The sequence below is a fragment of the Lates calcarifer genome, unplaced genomic scaffold (assembly GCF_001640805.2).
Source record: "Lates calcarifer isolate ASB-BC8 unplaced genomic scaffold, TLL_Latcal_v3 _unitig_4777_quiver_1712, whole genome shotgun sequence".
Taxonomy (NCBI): domain Eukaryota; kingdom Metazoa; phylum Chordata; class Actinopteri; family Centropomidae; genus Lates; species Lates calcarifer.
The window spans coordinates 21,798-31,854 of NW_026117098.1; the positions used below are offsets into that span (position 1 = coordinate 21,798).

Genomic DNA, 10,057 nt, shown 5'->3' on the forward strand with positions numbered 1-10,057 from the left:
TCATGCTTTAATATTTATTCTGTTGTGACTGTGGACAGAAGAACCCTAACTCTGCTGAATATATTGCATGATGGGGTTCAGTGTGTTTTAATGACAACTGAATGTTCAAATCAGGAAATATAATTAAGTTAAATCATACACACACACACACACATAATATGAGTATGAGGGTATATACATGTGCGAATCTATGTATGTATGTGCTTGAGTATGTACAGCAGTATTCATGCATGTGTGTCTAAGTATGTATGTATGTGTGTGGTTGAGTATGTATGTATCTGGAAGGTATCATTCTTTATCTGGAGGTCACTGCCACAAGGTGGAGAGAGGCTGCGACTCTCCTGGTGACACTGACAGATAGTGGCACTATAGCACCGCATTTCACCTGTTTTAAAATAACAAGGAACACATATACAGCCTTTACTAATTCTCCATGTTATAATGAAAGTGTGTTATGTTAAGTAATATACTTATATTTCTAAAATGTTTTTTTTCCCCATTTTTGATAGACATGATAATGGAATCAGTTTCATCTGACTTTTGCATGAATTGGTTCTTGGGCAGCATGGTGGTGATATGTCACCTCCCACCAAGAAGGTTCAGGCTTTGAGCCCTGATAACTCTAAATTACCAGTGTCAACTGGGGTAGGCTCCAGTGACCCTAAACATACTAACTCATGTTTGTTCAATTATGTTCAAACTTTGTTTAATTATGTTGAACATGACATCATTTCAATTTTACAATAGTAACACAGATCATTAAGAGTGTTTTTCTGTTTCTGTTCTGTACAGTATGCATATTGTGCAAATAGTACCTGTATATATGTCTGTATGTGCAAGTGTCACGCAATGACAGATACGGTCATTGTTTTCTTTTTTTCATGTTAGATGTGTTAATGTCACTCCCCTAAGCTTGATGGCAGTTTTGTCCACTTGAACTACATTTCTAACAAAGATGCATGACATTTATTCTCCTTAAGCGGCTCTCCAGCATTTGAGAAATGCACTTGAGTTAAGTTTGGGGATTCACAAAAGACAAAGCTGCAGAGGGTAAAACATCTTCATTCCTTAGAATGGATCAAGCCACAAAAATGCTGTCTCTCATGTTTATTTCCCATAACACAACACAATAGCATATTTCATCAGCCCCACCCCCAAATTCCCAGGCTTGCCGTTGAATGAAAGTTTAAAATCAAGTGCTAATTTTAAACCTCAAGCTCAAGGTGAGTTCATCAGTGTTGCTGCCTTTTACTGTAAGACACACACATGCACACACATTCCCGAGCATGTGTGTAAAACACATTCAGCAGGAAAGCTGGGGTACAGCCAAGCTTCAGTACAAATAATAAAGATCTCACGTTAACACTAGCTGCTGTTGAACACCTGTACTGTTTAATATAACCTTTTCTGACAGAGAGGCTAAGTTTGTTTATTGTCATAGTGTGTGTAGTGTCACAGTGTGTTTCCCTGCGAGGATTAAGTTGGTGACATGTTGCTACAGTTAATGCAAAATCTGGTAGTCAAGCATTTTGTCTGAATTCTAGCTGTAGGCAAAAAACATTTTGTCTGAAATACCATACGATGCCTATGAATGAAACATAAATCATGAGTTCAGTACTCACCTTTTACCCTAACATGAGTACACACACACAAGCACTCTCACACAAACACACAGGGGTGCCATATGCAGGTGTGCAACACACATGCAGACAAAGCAGGCTTGTCCTCTGTTAACACACAGACAAACACAATAGACATACATACGGAGTAATAAGTCATCATTATCATCATCATCATCATCATCATCTACTGGACCAGTGAGCAACAAAGACAGGGAATGCTTATGTTGTATTTAAAATATTTCACCACGTTACTCACTGCCCAGCATCCATGTTGAACACAGTTTGGGTGGTTAGCATGAAAGTTTTTGTGATGTTAAAAACAACACACAAACAAGCACATTTTCCCATCCCATGAGGGCTGTCCTACAGTCACCACCCTACTGTTTTTTTTTCTAAATACATATAAAGCAATGACAAACCGAGTGACTATTTGAAGTTCACAGATTAAACTAAAAATTTCCTCCTAGCTTCTCAGAACAGCCTGCAGAACCTGTTTTGGCTGGAATCAAACGCTGATCTACACAAGTCAGATGGAATGTAGGACAGCAGCTCCACAGAGATACATTCAGAGTTCTATCCAGAGGTGCAAAACACCCAATAAGCACATCTCTCGAAATGTCAGACTAATCTTTTAATGATACATTATCATTATCATCATTATCAGATCATGTACTGGACCAGTGAGCAACAAAGACAGGGAATGCTTATGCTGTATCTAAAATATTTCACCATGTTGCTCACTGCCCAGCATCCATGTTGAATAAAATTCACAAAACACTCAGATAATCTATTAGATATTAAATTAGCTATAAATAAGTTATTGGTTATGAGATAACCAGTGTGATGATTTATGTGGTTTTGGGTGGACAGTATGAAAGGCCATTGTCAAGTTTTCAGAAAGGAAACAAGACTACTTCATAAGTCAGTGTTAAAATGAACACAAAAACAAACACTTTCTCCCATCCTGACAGGGCTATCCTACAGTCACCACCCCTGAGGTTTTTTTTCTTTTTTAAAACATGTCGAACCAGGTGAATATTTGAAATGACAGATATATAGGTAAAGAAAAAAATGTCCTGCGTTCCAAAACAGTCTGCAGAACCTGTTTTAGTAAAGCATGGGTCTAGGGTATATAAGCTGGGTAGGACGTGGGAAAGCAGAACCACAGAGATACATTCAGAAGTCTATCCAGGGGTGCGCTGCAGGACACAGACTCACAAACACTGAGACAACATGAAAGCTGTTGCAGCCTTCTTGCTGGTGCTGTGTTACCTGGCTGGCAGTCATGGTAAGTCACTGTCAGATTCTTTTTTTTATTATTTGAATTTATTGTTGACGCCAGGTGAATATAAAAAGGTTATATTGTTTCCACTCACATACAAAATGACTTTGTCTTCACAGCATGGAACTGCAAGGAGGCTCCACGCTTGTATTATCCCAAACAGATTGATGCTGGACAGGGACAAGTGGTTGCAATAGACAAGTACAAGCGGGCCTATTACCTGAGTGGGTCGAGCTGGTACAGACTGGGCTCAGTCAGCCTCAAGCATGTCTCAGTGGGACCTGCGGGAATCTGGGGAACCGACAATTCAAACAAGGTCTACAAATACATAGGTGGAGACTTTAAACTAGCCAAAGGTAACTATTATTATGGGCTTACCTGGTCATCGTCATTGATTTTCATAATGTTTGCAATGCGTATTTTCCACATTTATTGCACATAGTGTACAGTTACAACCACTTGATTACTAAATGACCCGGACCTATGTGTTACACTTGTCTTTAGTCTGTCTTTGGAGCAGGTGGATGCTGGAGGTGATGGCCAGGTTGTTGGAATAACACCCAGCACCCATACTGTCTACTGTTTGAGAGACATTGACACTTGGGGCCACAAAGGAGTAGATACCCTGAGCTGGTATTCTTTGTCAAAGAAAATGAAGTACTACGCCTGCGGCCCAAAGTATGGGATGCTGGGGGATCGACTCGAGTTCGAAGGTCTACCACACAAAGGTTTGGCACTTAAGCATCAGTGAAACTCATAGTGTCATTAACCTTCTTCACACATGGGCCATAACAACATCACCATGTATGTATGTTTCTTATGACAGACAATCACACCAAGCAGCTGTAGCAGTAGTGGCTGGACATATGTGTCAGGAACAACCATGAAAATGATTGAAGTGGGGACTGGATGGAAGTGTGTTTGGAGTGGCTACAAATGGCCAGGTGTACCAAAGGTAAGACAGTATTCCCTTACAGTCTGGGAATGGACACTCAAAAATATCTGTTGTACTGTGTACACAACATTCTAGTATGTATAATACGTTCAGCTAGAATAACAACAATAGCAACAACAGTCTTTGTATTTTTCATGCACATGCCACTAAATGGAAAGTATGTGTTAACATGTTGATACAATTACAGTGGGGTAATTGCTGTATATCAATGTCTTTCAGAAGTTTGAAATTACGTTAATTATACAATTAATTATACACTTACAGCACATCCCGTAAAGCTTAAAACCAGCAGAATGCAATGCCAAATCTTTCCTCGTGGATTAATCCAACTTTACAACCTTGTACTCAGTAACTCATTCATTTACAAAGTGTTGCTTCTAATTACAACACATGATTAATGTCTATTCATAAATACATGTGCATTAACAAAACAGTAACCCACACCAATTTTCTGTGATGGAAAAAAGGGGAATCTTCATAAGTCTTGAGCAAAGCTTCTGCTGATGAAAACTGTTTTATACATTTCTCTGGCTTCTCTCTCAACAGAATGAGCATCTACAGCTCTCGTCCACAAGGCCTTTATTGGTCCTCTGTCTCCATGTGCATGCCCATCAGCCACCTGACCTATGACCTGGGCAATCTCTGGGTGGTGACCAACTCTAGTATGTTTCTGCAGTGCTCAAAGTAATGTCAGTGTGCACCACTCTCTGTTTGTCATGGAAGATGTCTTGGCTGTCGTCTCTATAAAGTTTGATCCTTTCTTTACACTATTCAGTGCACACAATTAAAAGATGATTTGCATTAGATTTTTTTCTTCAATGTAAAAGCTCACTTCATCTCCTCTTTATTAGACTAACATTAATTTGGGAAACATTAAAGGCTACGAGAAGTAACTGATTCTAAGATATGTTGTGATTCTCTCTTAAATGATTCAGCATCAATGCACAAAACTCAGATCAGAAATTATAGCAGATTAATTAATTTAAAGATGTATGCATATATACAACAAAAGAGTATCTACAATGTTACATAAAGACAATAATTGTAATTTTGCAAAATCACGTTACTGTGAAACAAATAAACAAATGTGCGTGTGTGGGCTGGGCTAAACTGATTATTTTTTTTAATAATCCTGGTGTGATGACCTGCCCCCTTAGTGATTTTGGTCACATGTTGGACTTTGATTAAACCCCTGAACCCTGCAAGCCTGGTCAGTGTCTGCATTTTTGGGTCCAGTCTCTGTTGATCTGTTTTAAATGTGACACCTGGGGATGTGTAACTCGTACCTGTCAGTTGGCTTACTTTGTACTCTGTTAATAAATGATACTGGAATCAATTTCATCTGACTTTTGTCATGCTTTAATATTTATTCTGTTGTGACTGTGGTCTCAGAGTAAGACAGAGTGAAGCCTTGTTGGTTCTTCCACACATTAAAAATGGACAGATGAACCCTAACTCTGCTGAATATATATAGTATTCATGTGTGTGTGTCTGAGTATGTGTGTATGTGTGTGGTTGAGTATGTATGTATCTGGAAGGTATCATTCTTTATCTGGAGGTCGCTACCACAAGGTGGAGAGAGGCCACGACTGGTGGCATAATGCAATAACAAATTTCAAATTTCATCAGCCTCACACCAGTGTAGAGTTAAGTTTTAATTTCAACCCTCAAGCTCAAGGTGAGTTCATCAGTGTTGCTGCCTTTTACTGTAAGACACACACATGCACACACATTCCTGAACATGTGTGTAAAACACATTCAGCAGGAAAGCTGGGGTACAGCCAAGCTTCAGTACAAATAATAAAGATCACGTTAACACTAGCTGCTGTTGAACACTTGTACTGTTTAATATAACCTTTTCTGACAGAGAGGCTAAGTTTGTTTATTGTCATAGTGTGTGTAGTGTCAGCTGTGATTGAATGGGTTCAGTGAACAAGTCAATCATCACTCTGACTGTGTTAATCCTCATACCAACACTTGAAGTTGAACAGTACAGGCTAAGCTTTGTGTTTATGTATGATATTGTATGTTATTCGTCTCATTGCTTTCCTGCAGCTGACACCTTCTTTATGACAATTCCATTTCATATTTTTCACATCTACGATAAAAAGTTTTGCCTGTCTTTACATTTTGTCATAATCTTTTGGGATTCATAAAACCACATCTTTCATTTTAATAACTTTCTTCTGTTCCCCCTGCAAGGATTAAGTTGGTAGTTGGTAGTTGGTAGCCAAGCATTTTGTCTGAATTCTAGCTGTAGGCAAAAAACATTTTGTCTGAAATACCATACGATGCCTATGAATGAAACATAAATCATGAGTTCAGTACTCACCTTTTACCCTAACATGAGTACACACACAAGCACTCTCACACAAACACACAGGCGTGCCATATGCAGGTGTGCAACATGCACACAAACAAAAGGGCCTTGTCCTCTGAGAACACAGATGTACATTATACACATATATGGAGTTAAAATTAGGTTAGGGGTTGGTAGGTATTCCATCATTTAAATATCTATACTGTTGTACATAACTCAAAATCTTGCATTCAGGGGTTTCATTGTGTTTTAATATTAGTAACAATTGAATGTTCAATCAGGATTTTTTGATAGCAGCATCTTAGAAAATGTACCTACAGAGCATTTGCATTGTTTTGTGATGAATTCTGCAACACTGAAAAAAGATAAATTGGGTAGTCTCAAGGCGATTAATGAACAGGCTCTGAGACAATGAGATAATGGCTAATTTTGCACAAAAACCAGGAAGGTTAAAAGAAAGCAAATGTGATAATAAAGGAAATTGGCACAAGTTTAGTAAAGTTTAAAATGCTCTAAACATCCCAGAATGAGCAGAAGCCATCTTATTTATTCATCATATTCAGCACCTTCTTTTGATTAATCTCCTCTGGTGGAAGATCTTGTTTTTACCCTTTACTCTCAAAAGAGCCAACAACTCTGAGAAACGTGTCCTGCACCTGACCCATTTAAACCATCTCAACAATGATCATTCATTTTTGTCAGGAACAGTCTGCCTTTCTGGTTCACTCCATCATGTCTACAGACTTAGAGATCATTGCCAACCCTGCAGGTAATATTTCACATCACTAGTCAGGAAACAATTGAGAGCAAGGTAAAGAAGGAGGTGTCGCACTTCACAAAATAAAAGCAATCCCACTCCTGCTTAACCAGTCTCACAGTTTATAACTCCCTCTGCCAATACACACTTTACAATACACACTGCTTCCAGTATCTTCTTGGAACAGTGCCCAATGATTATTTGTGGACGATAACAAACCATTGTCTGTATTAACAATAGGTGGGTCAGACATAATAAGCTTAACAATTAACATTATCTTAGTTAGTCAGTAGCGTAATGTAGATGTTTTGGTGGTCACTTCCTCGCCATGATCATTACTCTCATCATTACTAATGATGAGTAATGATGAGAGTAATGACGAGAATTTACCTGTAATCAACCTGCTCTCACAACACACAAAATAAAATCTATTGATTTTCTGTACATAGACTCAAATCTGCTATTTTTTCCTGACAGTGAGCATGACCCTCCAACTCATGTATTTCAACTGGTTTTTTGAATAAAGCTCTACATTCATTACCAGAAAACAAGTCAGAGTTGTGTTCAGAGATTGTTTCTGTTGTCCCCATGTGGTCAAAAATGTTGTTATGATATTGTTGACCAGAGGAAAAAAAACTGACGTATCCTTTAAAACATGAATCCATTATTTTGATTGGCTGACTGAGAGACAAAGACAGTAATGGGTAGACAGGAGGAGATGACAGGGGTGGTTGCCAGGCAATCACTACAGTTTTCAACTACAAGATCTATTAAAATCACACACATGCTTGATGATGGGAATGTGCTAATTACACACACACACACACACATTTTCTGCACCCATTATCACCCCTGTATTGGACCTTTCAGCCACATTTGGAGAGGCAGAAATATGTTTTGTTCCCTCTAGTGGTGTGAATTAGTCAGGACAATGGAGAGTGGAAAGCTAGAGCAGGTCAGGCAGGTGTGTGTGTGTGTGTGTGTGTGTGTGTGAGTGAGAGCGCGAAAGAGAGAGAGAGAGAGAGAGAGAGAGAGAGAGAGAGAGCGCGCTCCATGTTCAGGTGTAGATCTGGGAAAATCCAATCTTGTTGATACAATTCCACATCTTTGTATATATCAAGGTGGTTTCCATGGAAACCACATGCACTCACACAAGACTAGTGAGTGCATGTACCTTATCAGGGTGTTATTTTGAATGATAAATTGATGATAAAAACACAGCTGTCCTGTGAGTCAACATAGGTCACTTAGTCTTTTACATTACTTTCATTTTGTTAAGGGAAAATGGACTATTTTAACAACTCTTTGCTTTGCACTAGTAAACTCACTCTCAGCCCAGTAGTGAGTTCTCAGCTTTTTGCCTTTTCCCAACACACTCATCTGACCTAAACCTAGAAGCACAAGATGAGATTTAATTTCTCAATATGATGATAGATTTCGGCTTTTACATTTCTGTTTTTAATATGCCAGAAATTAAAATTATGATGGCATGGAGTCTGATGCTGAGTCAGACAACAAACAAATAAATATTATATATTATATATATTTGATAGTTTTTGAGTCATCTGTAAAATGACAGTTGTTTTTTTTTTCTCTGAGTGTTTGCTTGTGTCAAAGTGGAATTGGACTGAACGAGCAGGCATGTCCAGAGGTCTGATTGGCTCAGTTTGATTGCTGATTGGCTGCTGGCTGTCAAGTCCTCTACAGTATATAAAGCCAGGTTGTTAGTTACCTTTCCTGCTCATCGATGCAGATTTGCTGTATAGTGTGTAGTTTAGTCTTGCTGAAAAGTTTGGTCCTTGGACATGGACATGGACATGGACATGGACCTGGACTTGGACTTGGACTTGGACTTGGACTTGGTTAGCTTCCCCTTGGCCAGAGGTAACACAAAAAGTAGTAAATCCAAACTCAAACCTTTTGACAATTCATCATTCAACCATATACATTTATGTTGAAATACATGTATGTACATATATGTTTTCAGAGGTCTGAAGGTTGAAGCTGACAGCATAAAAATTGGGATTTTCAATGATGGTATGTAACAAAGTATATTTGCTCAGTTACTGTAGTTTTGTCAGTGTTAACATACTTGTACCTATAAACTCTGCAGCTTTTTACTCTTCTACATGTACAGCAGTAAAATTTGCAGTGATGTGCCAGTAGGCCTATTAACAGTCTAAAAATATAATATGTATACAGGGTTATAGCTGGGATTTATGGAAATCTTGATGTCACAGTTCTGTCAAAAACATTCATTACCTCAAACACATGTTTTGTCACTTCAAACATTTAATCCCATTAAATCTAAAAACACTGAATGAGATTTAAAAGAAACACAGAAGCAAACATGAAACATAATGTATACTTTTACTTTTGATACTTTAAGTATTTTCCTTTACTTCTGTACTTTAACATAGGTAGGATTTTGAATAAAGGCATTTTATTTGTAGTAGAGTACCCTCTTGAACCACCTCCAGGACGCTTATCATAATTGTATTCATCATTATTGTTTAAATAAAATCTTTGGGCTGGCACTCCACCTCTCAAGACTCAGTGAACTACACCGTGCACCTTTCCCCATGCCTCCACTTAAGGGAATTTGGTGTGCAACACCGCCATCTCGTGTCCGACTGAGCAGCTGCACTCCCCCGCTGAGCGCTCAGACGGGCTTGGCGCTCTGAAGGTCTGCAGGCTGCTGCCGCCCTCTCTCAGCCTGAGCAGAGCTTTTCCTCTAGCACATAACCCGGGCTGACAGCCGTCCCCTCCGCTCTTTAGGAACATCTTTTAGGAGACCTAAACCAGCTTTTCCCGACGCTGTGCTTCCTCTAAAAAAAAGCTGCCTTGGTCTGCTTGTGTGAATGAAGAGCTGCGGTAAAGAGAGAGAGAGAACCTCCCCTCTTCAGCTGCTAGATACCAGGTGAGACAATTTATCATCAATTTGCTGAGAAACGTGCGATTTTGCCACTTAGCGATGTGTTGCCGGGTTTTAGAACGCTCAGAGAGGCTTGTGAGAATGGACAAAAGATAGCATGGAGAACGTGGATTGTTCCAGAGAGACTGCACTTGATCTAAATGAGTGTGGCTGGTTGTTGGATGTAAATATATAAACCACTTCTGC

The 10,057-nt window shown here is 39.0% G+C and overlaps 1 pseudogene; it reads left to right on the plus strand.

Moving 5' to 3' along the window:
* Positions 1–2,771: 2,771 nt before the first annotated feature.
* LOC108902217 (fish-egg lectin-like) lies at positions 2,772–5,195 on the plus strand (annotated as a pseudogene).
* Positions 5,196–10,057: the final 4,862 nt, after the last annotated feature.